The following is a 27,901-nucleotide window of genomic DNA, read 5'->3' on the forward strand; positions in this document are numbered from 1 at the left end:
AGGTAAGCAGCACACAGAGCTCCAATTACCAATATCAAGATAAAAAAGAAATGGCTTTCCTTTTTCCTTCTTTGAAATTATATATGGACTGATGTAAAATAAATTTCAGAGCCTCAAGTACTCGATTGTTTTCTGATTGCAAACAGTGGGTTCTGAACAAGAACAAATAAATGAGTGAAGGAGGAGAGGTAAACTGGTTACTAGGCAGTCTCGGTACCACACGGACAGGTTTCCACTCTCAAACTCACCATTCCTTTGCTTTTCAATTACCTAGATTAAAATTCTATCGGCAAACTATAATTTCTATTTCCCCAAAAATCTATGTAGCGGATATATGGTTAAGAGAATTAAAACACTATTAAAAGAGGCACAAAATTATAAGGAAAGGAAAAATCAATTTGATATTGTATTGGCCCAGAACAGAAACTTAAGGGAAAGAATATTCTGGGACCGTATGACACCAATGTTCCCTTTGGAAAATTCTAATTAGACCAAAAAAAAAAAAAAAAAAAAGCCCCAAACAACTCTCTTTTCTTTTGCGTGTGGGTTGCTTTCTTTTTGTCCTGGTTAGAGTCATTATTGCTTTTTTGGCGAATTGCCCTTTTATTTGCCTGAATTAACTAAAATAATTAGTTATTTTATATCTGTCTTAAAAAATAACTCCCCCCATAAAACCATTTTTTTCTCTGTTCTGTAGTAATATTTGAGATATTTATTCAAGTCTTAGATTCAATCCAACGCTGCATCTGAGGAGTATCCCGGTTCCTGTAGCTCATTTCTGTGCTAAGATGGAGTCCCCCCACATCCTGTACAAGTAGAGATCCATGCTTATTTGTTTTCTCATCTTTCACATTGTCTAAACTGACAATCCTACCACTAGTTTATTTAAATTCCAAAGCTTATAGGCCATCCATCCACCCACCATCAATCAACATTACAGAAAACCAGCCCTCCAAGGTTTTTTCTACAGAGTTAACCTTGAATGGTCAGAGATGCAGATTTTTAAAATGCCAGATGAAAGAGTAATTTGAGGAAAAATGGAGGGCATTTGATCTATCCATGTGTTCATATCCTGGGCCGGCTGTTCATATCATAATGATCCAGTTCCCTCTGGAAATGCCTTCACTCAATTGTACTTTAACATTTGTCCTTGGCTTTTATTGGACTGGATTTAATAACTGGTGGTATGAAATATGCTTCAACACTTGGATTGTTGCCATTATATGTCTTAATCTTCCCTCTCCACGTAAAAATTATTCTAGAGTTTAATGTCAAAAATAACTTGATATCTCCTGAGAAATTAACATGTTTATTCCTTTCATATTTGAAAAAAATTATGTAATTAACTTGTCATGTTTCTCATTTTTGCACTGGCTGCCAGGAAGCTCAAATGCAGATCTAAAAAAGGCCTCCAGCTATTAGTAACAATAACTCTTTTGGTTAACTTATCTGATTGTTTTATAACTTGGATCTATTTTTCCATTTCTTTTTTATTTGCCTTATTATTATATCTTCTGCTTTATGCTCCTGAAATTTATTTTGGTAAGAGATGGCATATAAGTAAATTCAATAATTAAAATATTCTTATTTTGCTATGATGACTTTCTGATTTTAAAACATATGAAAGGTTTTATAAAAAAATTATAATCAAATATTTCATCTTTTTCTTTGAGGAAAGGGTAAAACGAAAGTGAACATGATGGATTGCACTAGACATTAAGCAGTAATTAATAAAAATAAAGGGTTTTCTCTAGTGAGCTAGGTTGATGAGGGAAATAGCAAGAACATTTTTGAGAGGCCGTGAAATGGAGGATAGAGGCCATGAAATGGAGGCCAATTTTTCTACATCACCTTAAATAGGCCATCATTCTAACTCTGAGTTATATTCAGATTGTCTGTATTTCTGCCTCCTGTATTAGCTGTTAGCTTCTTGAGAATATGATCCATGGTTTAGTCCTTCCAGTACTTAGCACAATCTCTGACCCACAGTAGAGCTTCAATAACTATTTTTGAATGCCAAATGAGTTTTCATCTATTCAGAGGCATTCTTGTGTGAGGAAATATTCCAAGGTACTTTCCATCCTGTGATTTCGGTGAATGCACGCTCATTTATGTTGCCATGGATACCATTTTCTTAATATGATGCTTGATGCAGCCTCTTGATTCTGTAATCATTTCATCTGTGAATGGGACATTAGCAGATTAAAAGAAGCCTACATCCAAGCATTTGTCTCACTGTTGATAAAATGTACCAAAATCAACTCTCAAAAACAGACTGTCATTTTCAGAAAACAAGAAAAATGAACATAATATATTGGGAAGATTTTTTTTTAATTTACTAACTTTTGCTGCAAATGATTGTCCAGCAAATGTCAAGACAGAGTTTGAACAATTGTTTCAAACCAAATCATTAGACCTGATTTTAAGTTTTGAGAAGTCACTCTTTCTAGAACACTCTAAAAGGCTCTTCGTGGTTTTATTCCTTGTGCCTGGTGCCTGCTCCTGTCAAGCTGTGAAGATGTTATAATCTCATTAAGATGTGAGGTGGAAAGTTTAAAGCAAATGTTAAAGGGCAATTACTTTATGAAATCTGAAATGTGTACAAGACCCATAGACAAAGGTTTTTAGTTTAACAAAATTTCTGTCCGACTTCAATGGAAGTTCTATTAATGTATTATGTATATACACAAGGTATGTAGACATATAGTTTCTCCCTCCAGAACGTAAGCTTAAAATGTTTTGTGCATGATGCATTTCCAAGTGGCTAGAATATTGCCTGACACAAATTCTCATTAGACGTTAGTTCAATGGACATAAAAAGTTCATGCTGACGGAATGATAGCATTTCATTAGTAGCTCTATTTCAGTCCAATTAAATTTTTTCCCATCATTTTATTTCATGGACATAAAATCATTGAGACAGGAGGCGCAGGAGGAAAAGCATGGGACGTACAAGCAGCTGCCAGGATAGTCAGTGCTGAGATCCTTGTGTGGCCTTCTAAAATTTGGAACCTCACGGTTATTTATGCCCGTGATCAAACAACTTCTGGAGTCTTTTCTTACCATTAAATCAAATGTTTGGGAAGAGAAAACTGCCACCTGTACCATCCTCCCCTACAGGCCATTATCACATACCCTGTTCCCAGCCCTCCCCCCAAATCCTCCTTCTCAACAGAGCAAAATCAAAACAAAACATAAAGATATGCAAATACAGGTCCCACCCTAAAATGAAAGTAGTAAATACACTAAAAATGTTATCTGCAGCTCAGCTTCTCTACCTAACCATAGACCTTCAAGACTTCAGAATTATTCCTTAGTATGAAAAAGCCCTCTGGAAACAACGAGGCCTCACATTCTGTTTAAACTCTTCTTTTCACCTTCACGAAAGAGAGGTTTCCACTGAGCAACCAAAAGGAGTCTATTGATCCTCATTTTTGTCTGTGCCTGGGGATGGGCAATTGTCTGAATGAGACCTGTCCTTGGCGAGTCCCCACAGACCACGAAGAGCTTAGAGGCACAGCTTTTATGTCCTGATCTAAGGGCCCTTGCTCACTTAGCTTTGAGAAGTGGAGTCTAGAGAAAGCATTTGCAGAAAGGGGACATGCTCTGGACCTGAATTTAGAAACCATACATAAAAAACAATTTCAAAGAGCCACTTCTGAATATATGCATTGAAGGTCGTTTCTATGTGACAGAAATTCATCAGGGTGAAGGGTGAAATACCCAAACATATGAATAATGAGTTGATGCACTGGCTACTTGACAATACTTGCTCTTGGCTAGACTACACAATCATACTGTGGGGAAAAATATATATATATGTATTGTATGTTTATATATAAAGCCTTCCGTACTCTGCTGCAAACATCAGGGCCTTAGGCTCTGATTAGGTCCTTAAGGGTAATAGTGAAAACAAAGCAAGTTGGTGTGTATTGGTCCTAAATCAAAGAACCCGTCAATCAGGAAATTTACCCCATCTTGTTTGTCCTCCCTTTGAATGAATAAAGAAAATCATTGTAGACACAGGAGACTGAAGAGAAAACGTGAACTTTAGCTTTAAATAATTCACTTCCCCCAGACTATACTTAAAATTTAAAGGTCTAGTTTATATATAAAATTAAAAAATGGAGTCTTGTGTTTGTGATGTTTTATCCACTTCACATATGCATTACTAAAATTGGACTAAATTCCTTAGAAAAAAATAACAGTGCATCTGCTTTCCATGAAACATCCCTACAGGATATAAATGTTTTCATTTGTTACAATGAGCTACCTGAATGTCATGTCGTAATACAACATGACGACGCTTAACCTGGAGTAATTCAGCGTGGCAGGTTTTTTTCTTTTTTTTTTTTTTTGGACAGAACTTAAAGTATTTTAGATTGACTTACCACATTAACAAGTGTTGCATGAATTTGCTACAGCTTTTTGAGTCTAAACACATTAAATATCACATGATCCCTGTGCATCCCTAACACCACATACCAGCTTCTTAATACTAGCTCTCAGAGTTATCCTGGGAAGAGGACACCATGGATCAGCCAGCCGTAATCTCCTGGTGTAGGACAGAGGGGGATTTAATAATGCTCCCCAGGTTGTCCTGACACACGTTTGGTGGCAGGAGGCAATAATCATTCTTTCTCTCTGCACCCATAAGCAGCTGTACCACAAGACACAGTGGGCAGGGAATATACTGTAGTCCTGTAGCCCCCATATAGACATGTTGATATGGCAGCTTGCACTGCAGTCCTCCTCGTGAGCTCCGACTTCATGTGAAGTATGCAGCCCGGTGCCCAGCATAGGGTAAACATGATTGTCAAGTTGGGAGCAGCCTCCACTGTTACAAGGAATGAGAAGTAATTCTCAGCCTCCTAATGCAGGCCTAGTGGAAGAGAATGGATGTGCAAAAGGCACCCAGGAGCCAGCACCTCACTGGGCTCCAAAGAGACTCTTGATCTCATTTTGTGGTTATTTTTATTTTAATCATTTTTTAAAATATAAAAGTAGTATTTGAATTCATGGTTGTTGTAAACAATTCAAAGAATGTAGAGTACAGAGAATTGAAAGAAATGCCTTCGTATTGGCTGCTCACATAATTCCACTCTTATCCCCAAAGGTAATGGCTGTTAATTGTTTTCTAAGTGTTTTATTTTGAGGCTAGATCTAAATATTTGAACTTAATATAACCAAATGGTTTAATGATTCTTACAATGGGACTCATTCATAATTGAAAATCCCATTATATCTGTCATATTCCCACTATATTATATATCTCTAGTAAGTCCCTATTATGACTGTTTTATCAGAACTCTTAAAATATATTACCACAGTGCATCTAATCCAGGAAGGAGAACTCTTTCTTTTTCTTTTCTTTTTTTTTTTTTTTTTGCTAAGGAAGATTCACCCTGAGCTAATGTCAGCTGCCAATCTTCCTCTTTTTTTTGTTTTTGTATGTGAGCCACCACCACAGCATGACCACTGACAGAAGAGTGGTGTAGGTCTACACCCGGGAACCAAACCCAGGCCGCTGAAGCAGAAGGTGCCAAACTTAGCCACTAGGCAACCAGCGCTGGCCCAGGAGAACTCTTTCTTAACATGTAAAATATAGAGGTTGCCCATAGGTAATTGCTGATTTATAATCCACAGATTGAAAAATAGTAATAACAAAAATCTACAATGAAGTCAGCAACACTTTAAAATGAATTAGTATTTTTCTTATCACAAGGGCATATATACACATTTGAAAAAATAATAGTACCTACATGTACAAGACATTGTTTATTTAGGTTGCAAATAATGATTGGCGTCCAGATGGATTGTCGGATCAGACCCCTTGAGAAAATTAATTCATCACTGACTAACCACATCCACCCTCTCTCAAAACACAACACACACACATCCCAGATTGGGAAATATCAGTATCAGCCTATAGAAACTTTCCATCAAGCAGGGAAGTTCACTTAAAGTAACTTAAAAGAAATTGTGTGGAAACTATACTGTTCTAAATGGGTCACCGTTTAATTTTTAGATATTTATGTGTTTTGAAGAGCAAATAGACTTTCTATTCCAAAATAACTCAATTATGTTTTGATTGCAACATCAGATTTTTCCAAGGATCTTAGATCTTGAATACTGTAATCATTTATAAGTAAGTTGATAATTGCTTTACAAACGTAAAAACTGTTGCTGTGATTGTGGTATAGTGTGGGCATATGTGGTGTTTTCTGTCATTCTAGAAATTTCACAATGTGCTTAGCTGTATTGATTTTGAAAAATACATTGTTCGATTCTGCATGACCTCAAGTATCCGCAGTCTTCCAGGTAAGTAAGAGGAGAGAATGGGCTGGTGCCTGTGCCCCTAGCAGGGCCGCGTCCTGATGGGGACTTACAGCCGCTCGCCCATCTCTTTGATCTTCAGCTCTGAGTACTTGGCTTCATTGGCTTTGTGAGCAAAGTCTTCAGAAATGAAATAACATTCAGTCGATTTATCCAAAACTCTCCCAAAGAGTACTTTTTTTTTAGTAAAATACACTCTGAGTGACCCATTTACACTCTCGTTTCATTACATGTATCATAATCCCATTGAGTAGTGAGCAGTTCTAGATATGCATTTAGCCCCATGAAAGAGTTGTATTTTACTTTAATAGAGGAATATTTCACAGGTCCTTTTGTATTTATTACCATTTTTTCCAGGGAAAAATGTATTACAAAGAGTATACACACAGTTGCCCTGATTTGTGACGTTTCTAAAACTTTCTTTTTCATTTTTCACTGAAACAGAAAAGTGAACTGATTGGTTTTTAGGAGCAGGACCAAGAAGGTCTTAGAGGGAACAGATGGACTGCTTAAGGTGCCATATCACTGGGGCTACCATTGCACTAAGTTTAATGAATATAGGTAGAGCCAGGTAATTTTTTTTTTTTTTTGGTGAAGAAGATTGGCTCCGAGCTAAGATCTGTTGCCTATCTTCTTCTTTTTCCTTGAGAAAGATTGTCCCTGAGCTAACATCTGTGCCCATCCTGCTCCATTTTGTATGTGGGATGCTGCCACAGCATGGCTTGAGAGCGGTGTGTAGATCCATGCCCAGGATCTGAACCCGCAAACCCCGGGCCACCGAAGTGGAGCGCACAAACTTAACCACTATGCCACTGGGCCACTCCTAGAACCAGGTAATTCTTAATGTTAACTTTCAACTCTAAAATGGATCATTCCAGCCATCTGTGTGCTACAGAGCACATCTTTGTTCACTGCCTAAATTTTAAGTAACATCCAGCTAAGCTTACTAAGGTGAGTAGGTCCCGCTTCTTGCTCCACACAAAGAAAACAACATACAGACCCAAAGGCAGCTTATCAGATAATTTTTTAATAGAATTCCAGAAAACTCTGCACGTATTGCCCAAGGTCGTCGATTGTTATCTTGGGAGAAAAATAGTTTCTTTTCCTTGTATCTGTCTGGTTAAAATGTACAGGTTCCTCCTGGGAGGAAGAAATCAGGCAAAAATAATAACATAAGAAGAAAATATGAGGATGTAGCATGCTCACTCTGTATTCAGTGCCAGAGTGGGCTGCCTAAGCATCAGGGAATTTCAAGGCGACAAAGAATTGTAAGCAGCCCAGGTGATATTGCTGTCAAGGGAGTAAGGTGTAAGTGGCTTCCAGGACCCATAGTGAGCAGAGGATTCTAGATCTCAAAACTTGAAAAAAAAATTAGCCTTAATCAAAGTGCTAGAATAACAGGCATAAACTTGCATTTATGTAGCATAATTGCAGTGAAAATTGTAAGCCTTATGACCTATTTCTTGAGAGTCTGACATTCAGATTTAGTCCTTCTATGAAATCATTAGTCTACAGGTTTCACCTATCCTTGTTTTCCAAATAAAAGTACTTGTGTTTTTTAACATGAGTTCTAACCATTTCCCTGTTTACTGATGACATCTCTAAACTGGTTTTTCTCACAGCTTAGCCAAGGCATGGAAAACACTTTCACCATGGCAGGTTTAACTCCTGTTCCTTTGGAAGGTCTACTGAGGAAAGTGTGCCCAATCTGGAAGTAACAGATGTTCACTTTCTTTTCTCATCTAATTGCCCATCAGTAAAAACCTAGGGTGAGAGAAGAGCTTTATGTTTCAGAGGAAAAGATGCACTGCTCTTTTACTAGACCTACTGCTTGCCACGACACAACTTCAACAAGTCTTGTTGATCTTGGAATACAGAAATCCCTATTCAGTCTGATCCATTAAGGGCAAAGGGGATCTGTCTGTAAGTCTCTAACTCCCCACCTCCCACCCTCTGCAGGAGCTGCTGCAGGTTCTCTGTCATGCCGCTCTCTGGTCAATATGGCTGCCGACATCTGTACCAAATGTGCCTTGGTATGGTGGGGAATGTCTTACGTCAGGAGCGGGATCATTTCCCAGGCACATGTCAGGTCAAGATGCTACCCTTTGAATTAAGAGATGCTATCACTGCTTCAACTGTCTGTAGGGCATGCACTTCAGGTGGTTGCTTTTGTTTTGCTGTTTCCTAATGGTGGTGATGTATTTGTACAGACACTGGTCTATTCTCTCATCCATTGTCTTTAGTGACAGATGTCGTATCTATTTCTAAAAAGACTGACCTAGAATAAAATGCCTATAAAAAAGAAAGAAAAAAACAGCAAAGCAACTGCCCACAGATGGGTCACATTCAATTCTCACTGGAGCTAACAGGCTGCAGACAGTCTATGTCAAAATCAGAAGTCATGTTCAAATTCCATGAGTTTACATGGCATGATTTACTATAACAGTATTTGCAAGATGTGCTGAGCATGACCTGAAAAATCCAGCAAGGCAGTAGTTGACTCAGTCAGTATGCAACCTTTGCAAAATTCCCTTGCACATATGCCCTGGAATGGTCTTAATTTTCAGAACCAGTTTCTGCCATCTATCGAGGCAGAGACCTAAAGCTGTAGCTAACAAGTCTGACAGCCAAACACAAACAAAGATCTATTCCATTGTTCTGTATTTGCTTGTTATAAAGGTAAATTCATGTTCTACCAAAATCATTTGTAAAACAACTCATTCATACAGGCTAAAATTTTCTAAGTAGACATAAATTAGAACATTTGTATTCCTGAAAAGTATCATGAAATTATATCAAACTTTTAAAAGGCTCATAGCATATCAGACATTTGGAATTTCTTGCTTAGTAAGACTTTGAAAGCAACTTGGATTTTCTCCATTCTTCTTTAAATCACCAGGACCTAGTATGTGAATTGCACATAAAAGGAAAATAAAAAATATTGTTGAACTGTTGAAAGACTAGCTCAGATGTGTTTCAGCTTAAAATCAGGAAAAATAGGCCAGATTATTTTTAGGGCTCCAGGCTACATTGCTTCATCCTCACAATATACCCCGTTTGATTAACAGAGACCTTAGTTGCATTCATATTTTTCAGTCAGAACAAGCGAAGCTATTGCTCTTAATTATCAATATTCTGAACACCTCATTCAAGAGAAAAATGCATTTGATCACACACTAAGACACACACTCACACACGGTTTGGGGTCTCTCTGTGCTATAATATCTCCATTGCTATACTTGATTATCCTAATTATATCTGTCTCAAGAAGGATATGAGTTTCTCTGTATTTCCAGCTCCTAGGAGAATACCACAATATAGAAAATACTCAACATAGTTTTGTTGAATGAAACAATGGATGTTATAGGAGAGGAAATAAGAAGCTGACTACAGAATCCACATGTGGCCCTAGCTCTATTTCATCAATTCATCTAAGAACAAGCCATTGAGATGGACTGAGCTCCTACCATCTGCCAGGCCCTGTGCTAAGTTGTGATGTATAAGACAGAGTTTTCGCCCAATAATTTTATGTCATGAAAGAACATTAATTGGAAACTTCACTTCCTGTCTGCTTTGATGCCTTTTACGGAAATGTGATAGACAATAGAATAGATAATAGTCAATACTGAGTCACTTTTTAATCAGTGAATTTCAGAATCATACATGCTTTTCTTTCCGAGTTTCCTAATTCTAGCCTCATGTACTAAAATCATGACAAGTTCTCCTCCATTTGATGTTTATTGGATGTGTGAGTGTAGGATGTAAGGGGCAAAGATGAGAAGAGCTTCTGGATAATCTGTCTCTGTCAAATCTTGGGTCTTCCCTATTGTCTTTTTCTATGGAGTAAAGGACTCAAAAGAAGAAAGAACTTTGAGAGACGTGCAGCTTTGTTCAGAATGGTCCCCCTAAAGTTTCTGCTACCCCACTAATGGTGAACTCTCTCACACAAACTCTCTGAGTTTCCTAAAGATATTATTGGTATTTGCAAACAGAAATTGGCTTAGTTCATCTTCTTAGGAATTAAATTTTTAAGAAGCTGGAATGATTTTGACCCAAATTCTTTGTGTGGCTTGACTAATATATTTAAAATATTCTCCCACCTTATGGTATACATTCTAAACTGGATCCAGAAATATTTTATGACTTCATTAAACAAAGACATGCTGCAGTTATTATCATTCTACTTTATCGGTATGAATGACCATGTTTACAAGTAAAGAAATGGCAGTACTTTACAAAATAATTTCAATTTCAGTACTTTACAAAATAAGTTGGCTTTCTCCTTAGTATTTTCTCCAGGATGTTGTTCTGTCATCGTTGGTACTTACTCCTTTGGTAACTGTCACTTAGGCGTAGGCGGTCATATCACTAAATTGTATCTCATAGGGATGGTTCCGTTCCAAGGGAGCTCGGTTGCTTCTTTCAGAAAGGCAACAATAAAGATCACTGACTACACAGCAGGGCTAGAATCTGGGATTAGAATAACACTCTGTATAGAACGGAGGAAACCTAGCCTGGAGAAGTTACAGCAATGCAAGACCTGGGAGTGTCGTCTGTCATTCCCTCCGTGTAGCACAATGTGCAATTAAGAACTTACCACATGGGTTTGGGCACAGAGATGTGCAAATCAATCTTTCTTAACTGGGGGTTTGCTGGTAAGCCAGCTCTCCAGGGGTTGAGGACTTGGGAGAGGGGAGTGATAAAAACCTTGATTTCTAGCATTTTCTAATTACTGTCGTAAATGCCCCACACATGCCTCCAATTTCAAATTATCAGCATGATGTCACTGACTGTGGAGTTGGGAAGAGATATGGACGGTCAGCTCTGCCCAAGCCCAGGGGAGCTGGCTCTTGCACACATTGGACCTCTGTAGGCCCGTCCCAGCTCCGGAGCTCCCTAGGGGCTCAGCTCAGTCCTCAGCTGTGACTGTGTCACTGTTCAAACTCTCCCTTCCCTCTTCTTTCTCCCCTCATCTCAGAACAGGTGTTGCTCCTGAGAACATGCTCCAATAAACTTCCTGCATGAGTATCTCAGAGTCTCAGATCTGGTTTCCAGGGTCCTGACCTATGACAAAGAGAAACGGAAAGTTGAGTTCATTATCATTGAAACTTATAGAGTTAAAACACCCTGTTCTCTCTCCTAAATTCATTAACTAATTAGATCAACTATTACCTCCACCTGGTTTCCTAATGAATCACAGAATTTATCTTGATAAGTTAATAAATAGGCAACTCAGAGGTGCTTTCTGTTTTGTTCTGTTGGTCTTTATTCAAGTCCTTAGCTGCAGACAAACCACACCCAAACCAGGATCAAATGTGGTCAGATGCCGACATTAGAGATTCACTGTGCAAATTATTTTGTTGCCACAAAGAGGGCTGTAGCAAACATGAGGAGATGAAATCTCGTGTCCAAATATTATTACTATCTTATTTGTCCTATTCTGTCACTAACACACTTCATAGCTAACTCTGGGGTGGAGGCACACAAAACAATTGGATTCCTTAGACCTAAATGGCACTGGCAAAATTCCTTTTTGCCACATGAAGCTAAAAAGAAGGGAAGATATTAATGAGATGCAATAGAATAATGTACTAGAGTAGCTGTAATTTTTAGACCTGGGAAAATTGTAATTTAGATTAAAACGTGGGTGACAAATTTTGAGTCTAGATTATTTCCCCAGAAAAACACAACAATTTATATAGTCAATTTTCAATTATCTTCCCAAGGAGAAATAGCAGTGATGGCAATTATCCAAAAGAGTAGAAACAGCGAACAAATTCATTTCTATTTGACTTTGAAATATTGTTTTATAGTCTAAAATCAACATTTGAATATGGATGCATTTTGTATTCTGGAAAGTTGTGATGCCTCTAACTTAAATACTGAAACTAGACTTTAGACATCAGACTGAAGACAGTGGCTTATGTTTTTCATCTTGCACAATACGTTCCTGCTTTCTATATTATTGCTGAGAATAGATATCATTATCTCTTAGGATAATGTTAAGTTCACCCTAAAGCGGAGAAAATTTCCATCTCTATGTTTCCTAGTTTATATTTTCCCAGAACTGATTTTGGTTGAAAGGATACTCTACTTCTCTGCCCTTGTTTGACTAAAGTTAATTAACAAAAAATATTTTGTGTCAAAAAAATTAAACAGAATGAGTGGTCAAGGTAAGGAGTGTAATGTCTAAGTAAGGGTTGAAATTTCAACTGAAATATCTGCCCACGGAAAATTGAGTTGTCTATATATGCATTTCCACATGTATTTTGGTCCTGGTTTGGTGACTTTTCGTTCAGTAAATGCTAATAAGTATATAAAAGTAGCTGGTGGGGCCAGCCCCATGGCCTAGTGGTTAAGTTCGGCATGCTCCATTTCAGCATCCCGAGTTCATGGGTTCAGACCCCAGAAGCAGACCAACACTACTTGTCAGCCATGCTGTAGTGGTGTCCCACATACAAAGTAGAGGAAGATTGGCACAGAAGTTATCTCAGGGCTAATCTTCCTCAAGCAAAAAAAAGAGGAAGATTGACAACAGGGCTAATCTTCCTCAGCAAAAAAAAAAAAAAAAGGACCTGGCATAGCATCTGACTCATGTTAGCAGTCAGGAATTGCTCATTTCCATTCTTCTTTCCTTTTCTTCTCTCAATAATGTTTCATGTTTCATTTAAAATGCTTCATATTAATGCTTCATATACTTTAATAAATGCTTACATTTTATTCTACTCTTTCTTTGTATGGAAAATTCTGTAAAAGCAAGGACTTTTAAAAATACATATGCTAGGGGCCTGCCCTGTGGTGTAGTGGTTAAGTTCGCCTGGTCCACTGCAGTGGCCCGGGGTTCCCAGGTTCGGATCCCGGGCACGGACCTATGCATCATTTATCAAGCCACGCTGTGGCAGGCATCCCACATAAAGTAGAGGAAGATGGGCACAGATGTTAGCTCAAGGCCAATCCTCCTCAGCAAAAAGAGGAGGATTGGCAGTGGATGTTAGCTCAGAGCTAATCTTCCTCACAAAAAATATGTGTGTGTGTGTATATATATATATATATATATATATATATATATAACATTCAATACATGTTTCAATTGCTAAAAGCTACTTCCATGGAAATTGATTTATCAATTTTAAGCAAATAATCTATTAAAGGATAAGAGTGAGGATTGATGCAGACTAAAAATTGACCACATGCACTCTTGTCTTATTCTTAGTCATGTGGCACTCTCCCATTCTAGAACAACACATTTTTATATAAGGCAGAAGTTTAGCAAGTATTGCTGTGTTTTTGTTGTTTGTTTTGGGACTCCTTTGCTTTGGATGTGACTTGATAAGTATTTGATGTTTAATTAAAGTTGATTTTCTCTACTTTTAAAGATCTGAATAGTATCTTCAATTGAGCACTGACAAGGCACTGGAGAGGTAGGTTAAGCAAATGGCTAGGCTGAGTAGACCTATGTTCAAACACTTGGCTCCACTACATACCAGGGTGACATTAGACAAGAGACTTGGTCTCCCAAGGCCATGGTTTTCTCATTATTAAAGTGAAGATAATAATATAAAACAAAAAGGATTGTGGTGATAATTATGAATAATAAATGTAAGTATAGTAGGCATTCAATAAATGTTGGTATTTGTTACAAATACTAGTAAACATTCACTGAGTGCCTACTTTGTGCACATACCATTCTAAGCACCTTATGTATTGATTCATTTAAACCTCAGTACAACTCTGTGATTCAGGTACTATTATTATCACTATTTTACACATGGGACCTCGAGAGCTTAAGTCACAGTAAGTGGCTGAGCCAATATTTAAACCCATCTCATACACTTAGGCCAGCTCTGGTGGTCTAGTGGTTAAGATTTGGTGCTCTCACCATCGTGGCCCGGGTTCCTTTCCTGGGCAGGGAACCACACTACCCATCAACAGGTGGCTGCCTGTTGCTGTGATGCTGAAAGCTATGCACCACTATTTCAAATACCAGCAGGGTCACCCACGGAATCGACTCGCCAGCACTAGCAACAACAACATGCACATAACCATCACACAAGACCGCCTCTCATATAAACAAGAGAAGCCTTTTAGTGGAGACTGGAACCAGCAAATGGATCCAGTGGGACCCATTCATGCCTCTGCCCATACTCGCCTCTGCCCATACCCTTCCCTGCCTCTCTTCAGATGTGGCCGCTTTGCCTAAACACCATCCCAAACAATTGTTCGATGAGCCGCCACAAATCTGCTCATCAGACAGATTGAGACCATGCTTTGTGCCCTGCAGCTGTATTAAGAAGAAGGAGAACACAGAAAGCTTGGTTCCCCAGGTAGGAGAAGAACACACTGCTCAGTTAGGCAGCCCATCACTGGGGAAAGTAATCAGAGTATTATTTTATAGACGAGATCATCATATTTCAGCCACTGACCTTCACCCAGAACTTCCTGCATAAGATGAATGGTGAGAACAGAAAATTATACCTCCTATTATGAAGTTTTATAAATATCACTTGAGACTCAAGGATCAAATCAATGAAAGGCAGCTTCTAGTTGGCCTCCAATCTGTTATTTAAACAGATCTGGTTAGATTCAGCCAGTCTTAGAGTGTCTCTAAATGAAAGCAAAAGGTGCTAAGTGAAAGGGAAGATGCTTGTGCCTAGAAAACCCTGCTGTACCACTAATTAGCTGAGTGTCTTTGCCCACACAGGTTCAGCCCTCTGGATCCTTTTTCATCATTTGGAAATTGAAGATGTTGCACTAGATCTTAGATCTCATGGCCACCCATGAGCTAATCCTAACCCTCAGGTAGAACTGGGCTTTAGCTTTGTCTGACCTGAACAAAGTTTTGTTTTGTTTAGTTGAATTCTAAAATATAAACTCAAGAGATTTCACATAAAAATCTGTATTTCTGTCTTTCCTTGAAAACCTGAAGTTGTGGCATAATTGAGCCTGTTTTTCCTTATGGCATCAGTGAAAACCATCAGATAGCCTTGAGCAGTGGCTGTCCCCTTCAGATGGCACATGTGCTCTACCGTTCCCAAATATCTCACACCCAGTCTGCTCCCTCATTTACCCTACTTGCCTGGTTTGTTAGGCATATGGGTTTGCAATCCTAGGACCAGCTCTGATCTTCATTTGTTCATTTATTCACTCTCTTTTTCATTTGTTCAACCTCTATTCAGTGCTTTCCCACATGCCATTCTATGTATTATACTTATAGACTAACTACAAGTCTTTTTATTGAAGTGACAGAACTCTGCCTTCATTTCTCAGAGCCTGATGAATTTCCATTGTTTCTAAAGTTTTCTCTCTTCTTGTTATCCACACAGGATCCTGCAGTTTGCTAAGCAGCAGCTTCTCCTGGCATGAGCCGCCACAAATCTGCTCATCGGACAGATTGAGACCGTGCTTTGTGCCCTGCAGCTGTATTAAGAAGAAGGAGAACACAGAAAGCTTGGTTCCCCAGGTAGGAGAAGAACACACTGCTCAGTTAGGCAGCCCATCACTGGGGAAAATAACAGCAATTCTACAAAATCAGAAATCAACATCCAAGGACTAATGAGTAGAAAGAAAAGTTTGGTTTTTGCCTTTTGTAAGTGTTTATCTGCTACAGTATGTAAAATGCCAGAAAAGCCTTGTTCCTGAATTATACAGGAGAAAAAAAATGGTAGCTGCAAAAAAGTGTCCTTTTTAAAAAAATCTGTATTTACAAGTATTTACAATGAATGAAACCTTTGATTTTAGTGGTGGCCTCTTTTAAGATGAAATATTAGGGAACTAAAGATATGCCTTAAGTGGCCTGAGACAATGCCTATTTAAAAATCTCTCTCTCCAAGGCCATAGCTAATTGATTCTTGAAACTTCTTTGCTGAAATAACCTTGTCCCATAGGCAACTATACTTCAATTATTTCTTATTTCACTTGAAAATAATAGTATTTTGTATAGAAAATGACAGTATAGTTATAAAAACTATCTAAAATAACAGATAATCATTAAAATGTTTTTATTTAAAGTGATAAAAAAGCAAGAGAAATCCTTAGAATATTTCTGTAAACACTAACTTTTTGCCCTATATAGCATACTAAGTTTATAAAAACGATCGCGTCCTTCCTGGAGTGTGACGCAAGAAACAAAGCACCAACACAGCAAGAGGAGTCTTGACTCATACTTTTATCTTTCCCACCATCACCTCTGTGATTTGAGCCAATAACTTAATCTCTCTGAATTACAGTTTCTTTGCCCATGAAATGGACAGCTATTTCAGAGTGCCTTCTAAGAACTAGGCTCAATTTGACACTGAAGTACAACTGTGAGTGGAGGGTGAGGGGGTAGGTCTGAGCTACTTCCCTGCAAGCTCATTTGCCAAAAGCAAATTCAACAAAATGCCAATTCACCAAATTCCTTTCTTCTCTTTATCATTTACAAAGTTTACAGCAATTTTCACTGGATATGTTGGTTTTCCCTGCCTCTGGAGATTTCTGTTGGTTTTAGTTGGTAGTTTTCCAATATTTGGCTTCATAACAGCATTTGAAGGAATGCCCAGTTTGTCTTTGCCTTAGCCCTGCCATTGTGTAGAGAGAGGATCCTCTGATAAGGAGGGATGGAGAGGCATCAACACACAGCAAAAAAGCCCTTAAACTGAGAGACATGACATTATCACCTTAAGGATTCTCCAAATTCAAGACAAATATATCCAATATTCAAACATAGTAGGCAGATTGACCATTTCTGAGAACTGTTTCAAGGAATTAGCCTGCCAACATGGCCCTTTCTCTTAGGGATCTTATAGTGCAATGGTGGAAACAGACTAAAAACAAAACAGAAAATAAATGACAATACCATTTCAAATTGTGATAAGCACTATGAAAAAACAAAAGGAGTGCTAAGTCAGTGAAGCTAGAACCGCTTCATAAAGGGTGATCAGGGGAGGTGTGTGAGTCAAGAGAGCTGTTCCCATTCCCTTCCCTTTCCAGGCATATGACAGGATTGCATTGCCTTTGTCTCCCTGAGGTTCCATGGGGCCATGGGATTTGGTCTGGCCAATGGGTTGTGTGTAGAAACAACGTGTGTCACTTCCATGCTGGAGCATCAAATTGTTGTCTCCTCCAGCTCTTTCCCTGGGGCATTCTGACAGGTGATGTGGTCCAAGACGTGGTTGCTCCCTTAGCCTGGAACTTGTGTGACTTCAAAGAACAGAGCACTCTCAGCCAACCCACACTGGACATGTAGCATGAGCAAATAGCAAACTTTTATTGTCTGAAGCCACTGAGATATGGAAGCTACTTGTTAATGCAGCTTACCTGAGACAATCCTGGCTATTACAGGATGTATCTCTGAAGAGGCAGAAGGATGATTTATAGAGGCTTTAAGACAAGAGGCTTTGAGCTTGGCTGGTTCACAGAACTGAAAAAAGGCCAATATGGCTGGATTATACTGAATCAGGGAAAAGTAGCAAATAATCTTTAGAATTCCTTCTACTCTCTCAACTCTTGCCTGTTCTGGCTCTGAGGCTGTTCTGATGTTTATATTCCTGGCAATGCTTTAAGATAGATTAAGTAGCTTGACTCTAAATGCCTTTGATTTGTTTACACAAATCAAACTCTCATATTTTATCTCTTGCCTCTGGATTATGATCATTTTTATCAAGAACTTTGCATGTGGGCTATTGATATGATAATGCAATCCTAATGCTTTCTCAGGGGCTGAGGGCTTCTATCATTTCAGTCAATACTGAGATGCACTTGGGTGTATAGGCCAATCATAGCTGAGCTGAGGCTTGGGATGGGCAGCTCACAGCATTTTGCAACTGAATAGTGTGCGAACATTGTGTAATATTTAAGCTCTCAACTTTTCATATCATTTTCTAATATTCTGGCAAAAATATCTAGGGAAAAGCCCAACTTTTATGGAACTCATAGCCCCTGCAATGTCTATGTAGAAGAGATTGTCGTTTGCACTGAAGATCGTGTTTGAAAACAAGACAAGAACCTCCTAGCAAGAAGCAAATTGCATGAGATGCAGTTTGTCTTCTTTGGAAGAAAAGAAGAGCTGAGTCAGCCCTCCTGGGATTTGACAACTATGATATTTCTTTATCCTTGACACTGCTCAGATAGAGCCACTGATATTATAACTGCCTTTATTGAAGTTTGGTGGACTTAGAGGAAGTACATCCTCCTGATATTACAGTCATTCTTGTATAGTTCTTAAAGTCTTAAGGATTTTTATTGAGGTGAATGAAACCCTGCTTAAGAAAAAGAAAGTAGAAGGGAGGGGAAATGGACCTAAAAATAAAAACTACGTCCTTAATATAGCCCAGGCTCAGTGCTAGGTGCTTTCATATGTATTATCATCCCCATAGGAAGGAGCCCAGAGAGGTTATGATCACCCAGCCAATGGAAGGGACAGAGATCTTCTCCCTCTAAAGACCATGATCTTTTCTCTCTACCATTTAGGCTAGAGTGTAAAAGACTTCCTACACTATCATCACAGTCAAATCCAAAATGGCCAAGTCCTGCATTTCTAAAATCTCAAAAGTTGTCCTATAAAAAATGAATACTAGATCGCTCTTGATTTATTACATATCTCTGTTCAGAAGAGCCTCTAAACAGAGCTGGTTATAATAAGCTGTGCTCTGCTAATTGCACATCTTCCCTTTGTTCAGCCTCATCCTGTATAATTAACACAGTCTTGTAAATAGAAGTTTTCCATGACATTAAAATTCTTACAGAGCACACCCTCTAATTATTTCATATCTTCACATTAGGGACTAAGATACTCATGGTGGAGGGGGTAATTCTGTTTGTTATTTAATTACTTATAGAAGGAGTTCAGGAAAACCATGAAAAATAGATTATTAAAATAATTTCTACATGACTCTGAGATATGTACACAAAGACCAAGGCACAGGCATACATTTTTTCTCACACCCTCACTCCCTCCTGGCTTCAGACCTCACCATTTTGGCACCAGCCTCAGTTACACCTGTTAGGATCTCTTTCTATCCACGACTTACCTATCCATCAAGACCCACTCAAAATCCCCTCCTCCACAAGCCTTTCCAGATGCTCACCATTAAAATTAAGCTCCATCTGCCCATACCCCAGGGCACTTTGTACTAATCTTATAGCATCTCTGCTTTGTGTTATAAGGATGGGAAGTAGGGTAGACATGGCTGGTGACTCACTCAAATATGTATTCTCTCTTTTTTTCCTGGGCGTATAACTAGACAGCATTTCCTTTCCTTCCTTAGAGTTGAGTGTGACCACACGATGAGTTTGTAGTAATGGAATATGAGTGGAAGTGACGTGCTTCCTTTTGGTGCCAGGATTTTGAGGAAGTTGGTGTGCCTTTTCCATGCTCACTCTCCCCTGCTGTCGGCTGGGTGAGAGAACTCTGAGGCCTCCAGGGATGGGGGCACCATGGATGGAGGGAGCCTGGGTTCCTAGATCGCCTGGTGGAAAGCTGTCTGGCCAAGCGGGAACACCCCCATTAGGTTGTTACACAAATAAGAAATAACCATCTATTGTGTTAAGCTCGGAAATTTAGGGTTTATTTGTTACAGCTGCTAGTGTGGACTTAACACAACGTGCACGTGTTTTTAAGTGTGTGTCTGTGTGTGTGTGACTCCCTCTATTTTAGAAGGACTGGGACCAAAAAAAATAAATCATCCTTCACTGTGAGTAAAATTAAACTAAATTGCTGCCTCATTTGGAAATGGAGCAGATGGTCATCAAAATGAAGAGTGGAGGGGACTGTAAAACATCTCTAGTATTGGGAATGCCATTTTCTCATTTGCAAGCAACTGTCTAGAATTTTGTAAATAATCTCATAGGCAACTAATTTAGAGTAGAGAATAAGAGGGATATCTAGTTAGTTTCCATATTAAAATGTGTCCTAGTTCATTACTCATGCAAATATTCATCATTATTTTAATCAACAAGTAGGTATTGCACACATTCTACATGACAGGCAGTCCTCTAACAGTGCTGATCAATAACAGACCTGGCCCCTGTACGCTCCAAGTACACAGTCCAATGGGAGAGCCAAATATCCACCAAGTCATCACACCACTGAATATGCACTCAGCTTCCCACCCTGGTTCTCAGGTTCCTTGTCTGTAAAAGAGAATAATAATAGGACCTACTTCTCAGATTTTGTTGTATTTTTTAGTTAGATAATATTTAAATATGATGATTGTAAAATATTTAGCACTGTGCATGACACTTGAACTTGATAAGCACTCAATATATCTTAGCTACATTATTATTTGTATTAATTTAGATGAATACTATGAGATTGTATAAGAAAAGAATCTGATTGACTGAGGAAGGGGTGTGTGGAACACAATAATTTCCCCTTTGAAGTCACTCCTAATATGAGAGTTGAGAGGTTGGGAATAATGCTTCACATTTTTAAAAATAAAAACAGTATGTGCAAAGGACCAATGAAGTGAGGAAGCATTTTTGAGGAACTGAAAAAAAGTAAGAGTAGCTGGATGTAGAGAGCAAGGAGGACACTACTGCTGGATGAGACATGCAGAGGCTTGGGAACCACCATGTAGTCATGCAAAGAATTTAGTCTTCTTCCCAAGCACAATAGAAAGTCATTGAATGCTTTCAAACAGGTAGTGGCACAGCTTCACTTTTTAGAAAGATCACTGTGGCTGGAGTGTGAAGCAAAAAGATTAGAAAGGAAACAGAGAATGTGTGTGTAGACCACTAAGTTACCATAGCAGTCGACATAAGAAATACCCACAGGTTGGGTAAAGTGGCGGTAGTGGAGATGGAGAGGAGTAAAAAGATATGAGAAATTTCTGAAGTGACGTTGGCAGGACATGGCAATGGATTGAGTACAAAAATAAAGGAGAGTTGTTAAGAATGGCTCCTAGTCTTTCGGATAGATATGGGTGCATTTCACAGAGACAGGGCACCGTGAAAGAGAGTCAGGATTGCAAGATCATGAATTTACCTTTGACCTGCTACATACAGGTGCCCCTCAGATATCCAAGAACACGTGCCACGTACGCAGTTGGATATATGGGTCTGGATCTCCATAGATACATCTGAGCTAGAGTATACGTTTAGAGTTATCGGCATATGGATAGCAACTGAGGCCATGCGGAGGAAAACAATTGCTTAGAAAATAGGCAACACCTAGACTGAGAAGAAAAGAGGGCCTAGGACTTAACCTTGAGGAACTTGTGAGCAAAGGAGACTGTTTTAGTCAGGGTTCTCAAGACAAACAGAACCAATTGGATGTGTCTATATAAGAAGAGTTTTATTTTAAGGAATTGGCTCATGCAGTTGTGGAGTCTCAGTGAGTCCAAAATCTATTGATAGGGGAGGCCGGCAGGATGGAGACTCAGGAAGGAGGTGCAGTTCGAGTCTGAAGGCAGTCTGCTGGAAAACCAGGAACGGCAGACACTGCAAATGAAGTCTGAAAGCAGTCTACTGGAGAATTCCCTCTTGCTCAGGGAAGATCAGCCTTTTGTTCTATTCAAGACTTCATCCAACTGAGTGAGACCCCTCTCCCCCCACATTATGGACAGCAATCAGCTTTACTCAAAGCCCATTGATTTAAATGTAAATCTCATCCAAAAACACTCTCACAGAAACATCTGGAATAATGTTTGACTAAATATCTGGGAACTGTGGCTCAGCCAAGTTGACCCATAAAATTAACCATCTCAGAGATAAAAAAGGAAAACCAGAAGTAGTGACTGTTTCCCAGGTACTGTACTAGGTGCCAGGAATACAAGCAGGAATATCATGGTTTACTGTGTGAGCCCAGGAGTCAGACAGCTGGGTTTGAATCCTAACTTTGCCATTTACCTGCCCTGTGACCTTAGGCATACTGTTCAACAACTCCTGCCTAATCTTTAAAATGGGTGTAGAATTACTTACCTCTGCTGGTTGTAAAAACTAAATTAGTTCATAAACACAAAGGGCTTAGAAAACTTATGACAACACCGTAAGGGCTTAGTAAATGTTCTCTCATTTGTAAGACAGAGACAGTCTTTGTCATCATGGAGTTACAGTCTACAGGAAAGCATCACAAGAATACAACAATGTCAAGGGAGGCAAATGCAACACAAGTGCCTGGCTCCATCTCGGATGAGGTCTGATCTGTAGAGGGAGCCAGCAGCTGTCTACCTGCAGGGATTTAGGGAATTCTGGAACTCGCCAGTCCTTTTCCTCCATTCCAAGATAGCTGCCATGGGAGTGGCTTGTGACACCTGTGAAATAAAGTGCTTCTTCACTATTTTCTGATAAGGCCCTAGAGGACTCCCTGTCAAAATACAGATGTTACCTAAGGGACTACCAGTATCAGCCTCTACCCGTTTTACGTGAATTTCTTTGCAGATCAACTATTCAGTTGGAACAAGGCCCTCATCTAGCTGAAACCTAAGGCAGGACTGAGGAGGATCCCAGTAGCTAGGAAGTAGTTGGGGGAGAGACATGAAGGTAGATGGGAAAGAAAGGGGAGGGAGGGAAAAAGGAGGGTGTTAAGAGAAAGCCGGAGGATAGCAGGGCCCTCCTGCTCCCCATACCTGGCGTTTGCTCTCCTCCATGCCTCATGCCCACTCACACCTGGGGCACCTTGAAGTATTTTTCCACATCCTTTATCTCTTTGTTTCAAATAAGTATTAATTTTAAGTTTGTTTTTTGTTTTTCCCTACTATGGGCCAAAGTAGTTTGTCCAGAGATAGGCTGCCGATAGCAGTCAATTCTCTTGCTAATTCCACTTTATCATATGCAGAGTACACCATAAATAATTTTACCCCTTAGGACATCCTTTTCATCTGCTCCACCTAGGGAAGTTGCTCAGAAAGCCCATCGTGCTTCCCTCCAGCCCCTGTAGCATTTGCAGAAATGGTGATTGTGCATCTTTGTTCTGGGCTTGGGCAGGGGGTCGGTGCAGTGGCACTTGGATTCACTCTCTAATCTCTTTAGATATTGCTAAGGTGTTTGACTAATTTTCCAGCTTGTAATTCAATATCTACTGTGAGGTTGGCCCATTGTTTTATTTCTCTTTTTAAATTAAATACTGATAAAGATCTTGGACCACGACAAATTCAGAGCTAATTTTTCAAATGTTTTCCCTCTGATTCCTTCTTTTTAAGTCCTGCAAGCTGAGAATTTAGGCATTATTTCTTTTTATTGATGTAGAGATTGGGGCCATGTAGTTTCTCTCAAGATGGGCTTTTCTTGACATTCCTCAGCTGGACAGAGTAGCAGGCACCATCTGCATTTGGTTCCCACATTTCTCAGACACATTCCTGGTGGCCTGTGGGAAGGCCTCAGTCACACAGCTGGGAATGAGTCTTCACTTGACTGTGTTCTGCCCGCTCTACCATTCTGCCCCCTGTCTGAAAACCAGCACCTGGCAAGGTTTCCCCTCTGGCCTCCAGAGCCCTGGGAAGAGGAACTGACAGGAAGGGCAGGGGCCACTAGTGTCCCTTGGTCTCTGCTGGACCTCTTCCAGGACAACTTCCCAAGCAGCTGAGGCAGAGTTGAGGAAGAGGAGACACTGAAGATTTCGGGGTAGACTCAAGCCTCTACACTCTAACTCAGTGGCCTATTGCCTCTCTATGCCCCTGAGGAGATCTCTGAGTCCCAAACCCTCAACGAAACTCAAGGAAACTGATTAGGACGTGCCCTGTGAGGAATGGGGTGAAGGTAAGGGATGAGGCAGTGGTCTGGTACTGAATGAGGCTCAGAGAAGCAATGAAGGCCAGGGATGGGGTGAGAGTCAGGGATGCATGTAGCACACATGAATATTGGTCAATAAAATACATAGTTTTACACTGTGGTCTACCAAATGACCTCCATACCAAAGCAATCCTGCTTCATGTTCAGAGGCACAACTCCAGGCTGCAACAACATCCATGTGACAAAATGTACACCAACACAAATTGTGCATCCTCCCCATGCCAGGTGCCTCACAGGTCATCTCATTTATTGCTCGAGACAGTCCTGCAACCCGACAGTTGAGGACACAGGGCTCCAGAGAGTGAGGCACAAAGAACAAGAGGGGTGCTAGTTACAGTAAGCAGGATACAACATGGTCCAGTTAGTCACAAAGGACAAAACAAAAGGTAGTTGATTCCACTCCTAAAGGCTGAGCACATGGTCAGTTGGAAATCTGACAAGATTCTCAGTCACTGTGTTACTGGCCTCAGGTCCCCTAAGTTCTGACTAGGGAACTGGATTGGCCTCGGCTGGCACCTAGGTGAGGCTGAATGAGCATGTTGAAGCTAAGCAGCTCCAGCTGTGGGCAGTGGAGGGCTGAGGCACAAGGAGCCAGGCACCTTCTCTGCAAATAACACCCACCCCTGCCTTCTCTCCGGCCACAGACATGGCAATTCTCCTTCCTTGTATGGCTGCTGCCCAGGAGTTTGCTTTTCTACACTGGGTTTGTTTATGGCCCTGGATACACTATAACCAAAGTCCTTCCCCAGCTGTGCCTCAGGGACTGGACAGGCTTGAATGGAAACTGGAACATTACACAATTCCTAGGTTTAAAGAAGAAAAATAGAGAAGTCCCCAAAGGCGAGAATTGGGGTTAGGGCTGGCCACATCACAGTGCTCTGTCCTGGGACTCCGTGGCAGGTATTCTCAGCGGATTTCACTGAGCCCTGGAGAGACAGCACAGAGGGATCTTTAAGCACAGTAAGGACTTCAGGCAGCAAACCTGCCACAACCCAGAGTAGTTGCTCCCTCCCCGCCCCTCCTAGAGGAGTTTGTTCTTAGCTGTCTAACAGACAGCGTTTATGATTCAGTAAGGGCTTATTTCCCAGTCGCCTCAACAAATATTTATTCAGCTGTGTGAAGGCCCTGTGCTTCCTCGCCAGGCTGTGACATGTCTAACGCCTCTTTGACTCCCTGGCACCCAGCCCAGAGCTGCAAAGTAGTGGGTGCTCTATAGATGTTGGTCAAATGAATTAGCATAAACCATATAGTTCCAGGATTTGGAAAATGCCCTACAATATGAAATGGTCAACAAATTCTCCTTCGTCAATAAAGTCTACCTGCCAGCCCACAAATGGCTTCTCATATCTCTCCTAATAGCACAAAATATTCCTGGGATCCTAGTGAAATAACTCTAGCATATGATGAACTACTGATAAATTAATGAACACCACTCGGTCGAAAAATGATCCATGGGCATTTGAAATGGCCAGAAACATGATAGTCAGAGGTCATACAGTTGATGAGAAACCTACCATAGTAGTTCCTGATATTTTCCCTGCCACAGTCCACATAAGAGGTGAATTTCTCGTGGGTCACACTCTCCCAACAGGTTAGCAAATCCACACCCCTTTCTTTGTCTCTCAGGAAAGTAAATCAGAAGGCAAGTGAGTAAAATCGATGTCTTTACAAGGATAAACTTGAATCTGCTCTGATTTTAAAAACTGCAGCCCATTAATGGACAGTCTTTGTTGAGTGCTTACTATGTGCTAAGCACTGTGCCATGAGCTCTGCATATATTATCCCACGTGAACTAGGAACAACCCGGTGTGGTTTGTTCTATAGGATCTTGATTTCATAGATTAGGAAACAAATGCCATTAGAGGTTACAGAACTTTTCCAGGATTAACACATGTCTAGGACTGGAGTCCAGGTTTTTACATGTACACTTCTCTGTCTCCAAAATCATTATACTCAAATTTCAGTACTTGGTGACTATTATTATAAATCTCCTGACATCTCTCACAATGGACTGCCACAATCTGTATAACACAGAGAACCTTTTACCAAGAATATAGTGCTGCCTCTATCAAAACTAGATTTTGCTCCACAGTTTGAACCCAATTCTCCTGTATTTATTTGAGTCACTTTGGGTCTTAAAAAGCAGTAAGGTAATAACCATCTTTTATTAATTAACATTAATAAATTAACATTTATTAATAATGTTAATTATTTCTAATATATTAATTAATTTATTTTTATTATATTATGCTAATTCATATGTTTCTAATATCACAGATATACAAACTTTTATATATAAAGTTGGAGCAGGACAGAAAAGCCAAGTCTTGCCTCATTTATTAGTTTCATTTTCAGGCTCCAGGGGCTTCTAATTACCCCTTTCCCCATTCTTTGCAAGTCTTATCTGATGCCCTTCCTCCTCGCTTGTTGGTTTCCTTCTCCTCTGCCCTCATCTCCACCTCTCCCCCCAGCAGAGACTCAGGCTTTGGCTCACTGATAGTGCAAGATGAGATGGTCTGGGAGGACAGTCCTCAGACGTGCAGGAGAAAGGTGAGAGAACAGGAGAGGAAGTGTTAGAAAAAGCAGCCATAGGAGGGTAAATGTTCCAAGGAGGGGTACAAATCCCAAGCAGGATAAATAAAGGAGAAAGGAAAGTGGGGCTAGACGTGAGCGGGGAGAGAGCGCAGTGCAGCAGCCACTCTTTCAGGTGAGAATATGGAAAAGGCAGGAGAAGGGGCTACAAGCTACCGTAGAGTCTTCAGGGAGGAGAGGAGAAAGAAAGAAATCTCTAGAGAGCATTGATGATTTTTTTATGAGGAAGGAGAGCCACATAGAAAGAGAAAAAGCAGCTTTTCCCAGCCAAGCTCTGACATTTGTGTGTGAGTCCTACCGACAGACAAGCAGATCGTTTCTCTCTGTCGTTCTCACCAATCACCACACGTGTCTGGAAGTCGTGCCCCAGGGAAATGCCTTCAAGGCCCAAGCAAAAGTGAATTCTCTGGAGCCCTCGCCATTTGAACAGCCTCCTGAGTGACAGGCCTCACTGAGACCAGGCCTTTTTCAAAGACCAGGGAGTAGGGGTCAGGAGTGGGCAGGCTGTTGGGCAAACAAACCATTGTCTGGATTTGGATGAGCAAAAACATTAAGCTGCAAAGGAGTGGAGTAGGGATCAACTCATGCTAAAAAAAATTAAAGGGGTTGGTCAGAAAGGAAAATCGACATATGCAAATTTTTCCCAGCCTTCAGCGAAATGCTATCAAGATTTCAACTGAGTTTGTACATTCTTTTATTTCAAACTTGCCCACAATTTTAAACCATCATCATCAATATGGGCACATTGTTCTACATATTTGAAGATAATGCTGCCAGTGGTGATTATCCTGGACGTATATAGATTTAGTTGAAAAGACTGGTGCATATCTAGCTGTCTCCTATATCCCACAAGGAATTGATTTCAAACTGTAGTTATTTGAAAATATATGCCACCAAAACCAAGAGTTTGATGTAAAAATAAACACTTCTTAACCTATATTTTCACGAATAACAGATTCAATCACTTTGATTTTAAGTTAAAAAATCAAAAGATCAGTCAACTTGATTAAAAACGCACAGTCTAATTGATGTGTTGACTGAACTGACTATTTGCTTGAAGCAGTATGATGTGAGGGTAAGGGAAGCTTGAGAGTCAGGCAGCCTCGGATCTGGTTTGGGCTCCACTATACACTCCTTGTAAGAACCTGGGTGACCTCTGAGCCTCAGGACGCTAATACCTACATCCTGGATTCCAGTGATAATCAAATGAGATACATAGGTAGAAATAATTCTTTACACTGGAAACTTCTCCACAAAATTCAGTTAC

General features: G+C 40.0%; 1 protein-coding gene across 1 annotated transcript in view; it reads left to right on the forward strand.

The window, feature by feature from the left end:
• The first annotated feature begins 15,668 nt into the window (after window positions 1-15,668).
• B3GALT1 (beta-1,3-galactosyltransferase 1) overlaps window positions 15,669-27,901 on the forward strand; it is a 37,610-nt gene continuing 25,377 nt past the window's right edge. Inside the window, exon 1 of the mRNA XM_058548628.1 lies at window positions 15,669-15,796. The gene's annotated coding sequence lies outside the window, so the exon portion shown is untranslated. The remainder of the gene's footprint in view (window positions 15,797-27,901) is intronic.

Source organism: Diceros bicornis, chromosome 10 (assembly GCF_020826845.1).
Source record: "Diceros bicornis minor isolate mBicDic1 chromosome 10, mDicBic1.mat.cur, whole genome shotgun sequence".
Taxonomy (NCBI): Eukaryota; Metazoa; Chordata; class Mammalia; order Perissodactyla; family Rhinocerotidae; genus Diceros; species Diceros bicornis.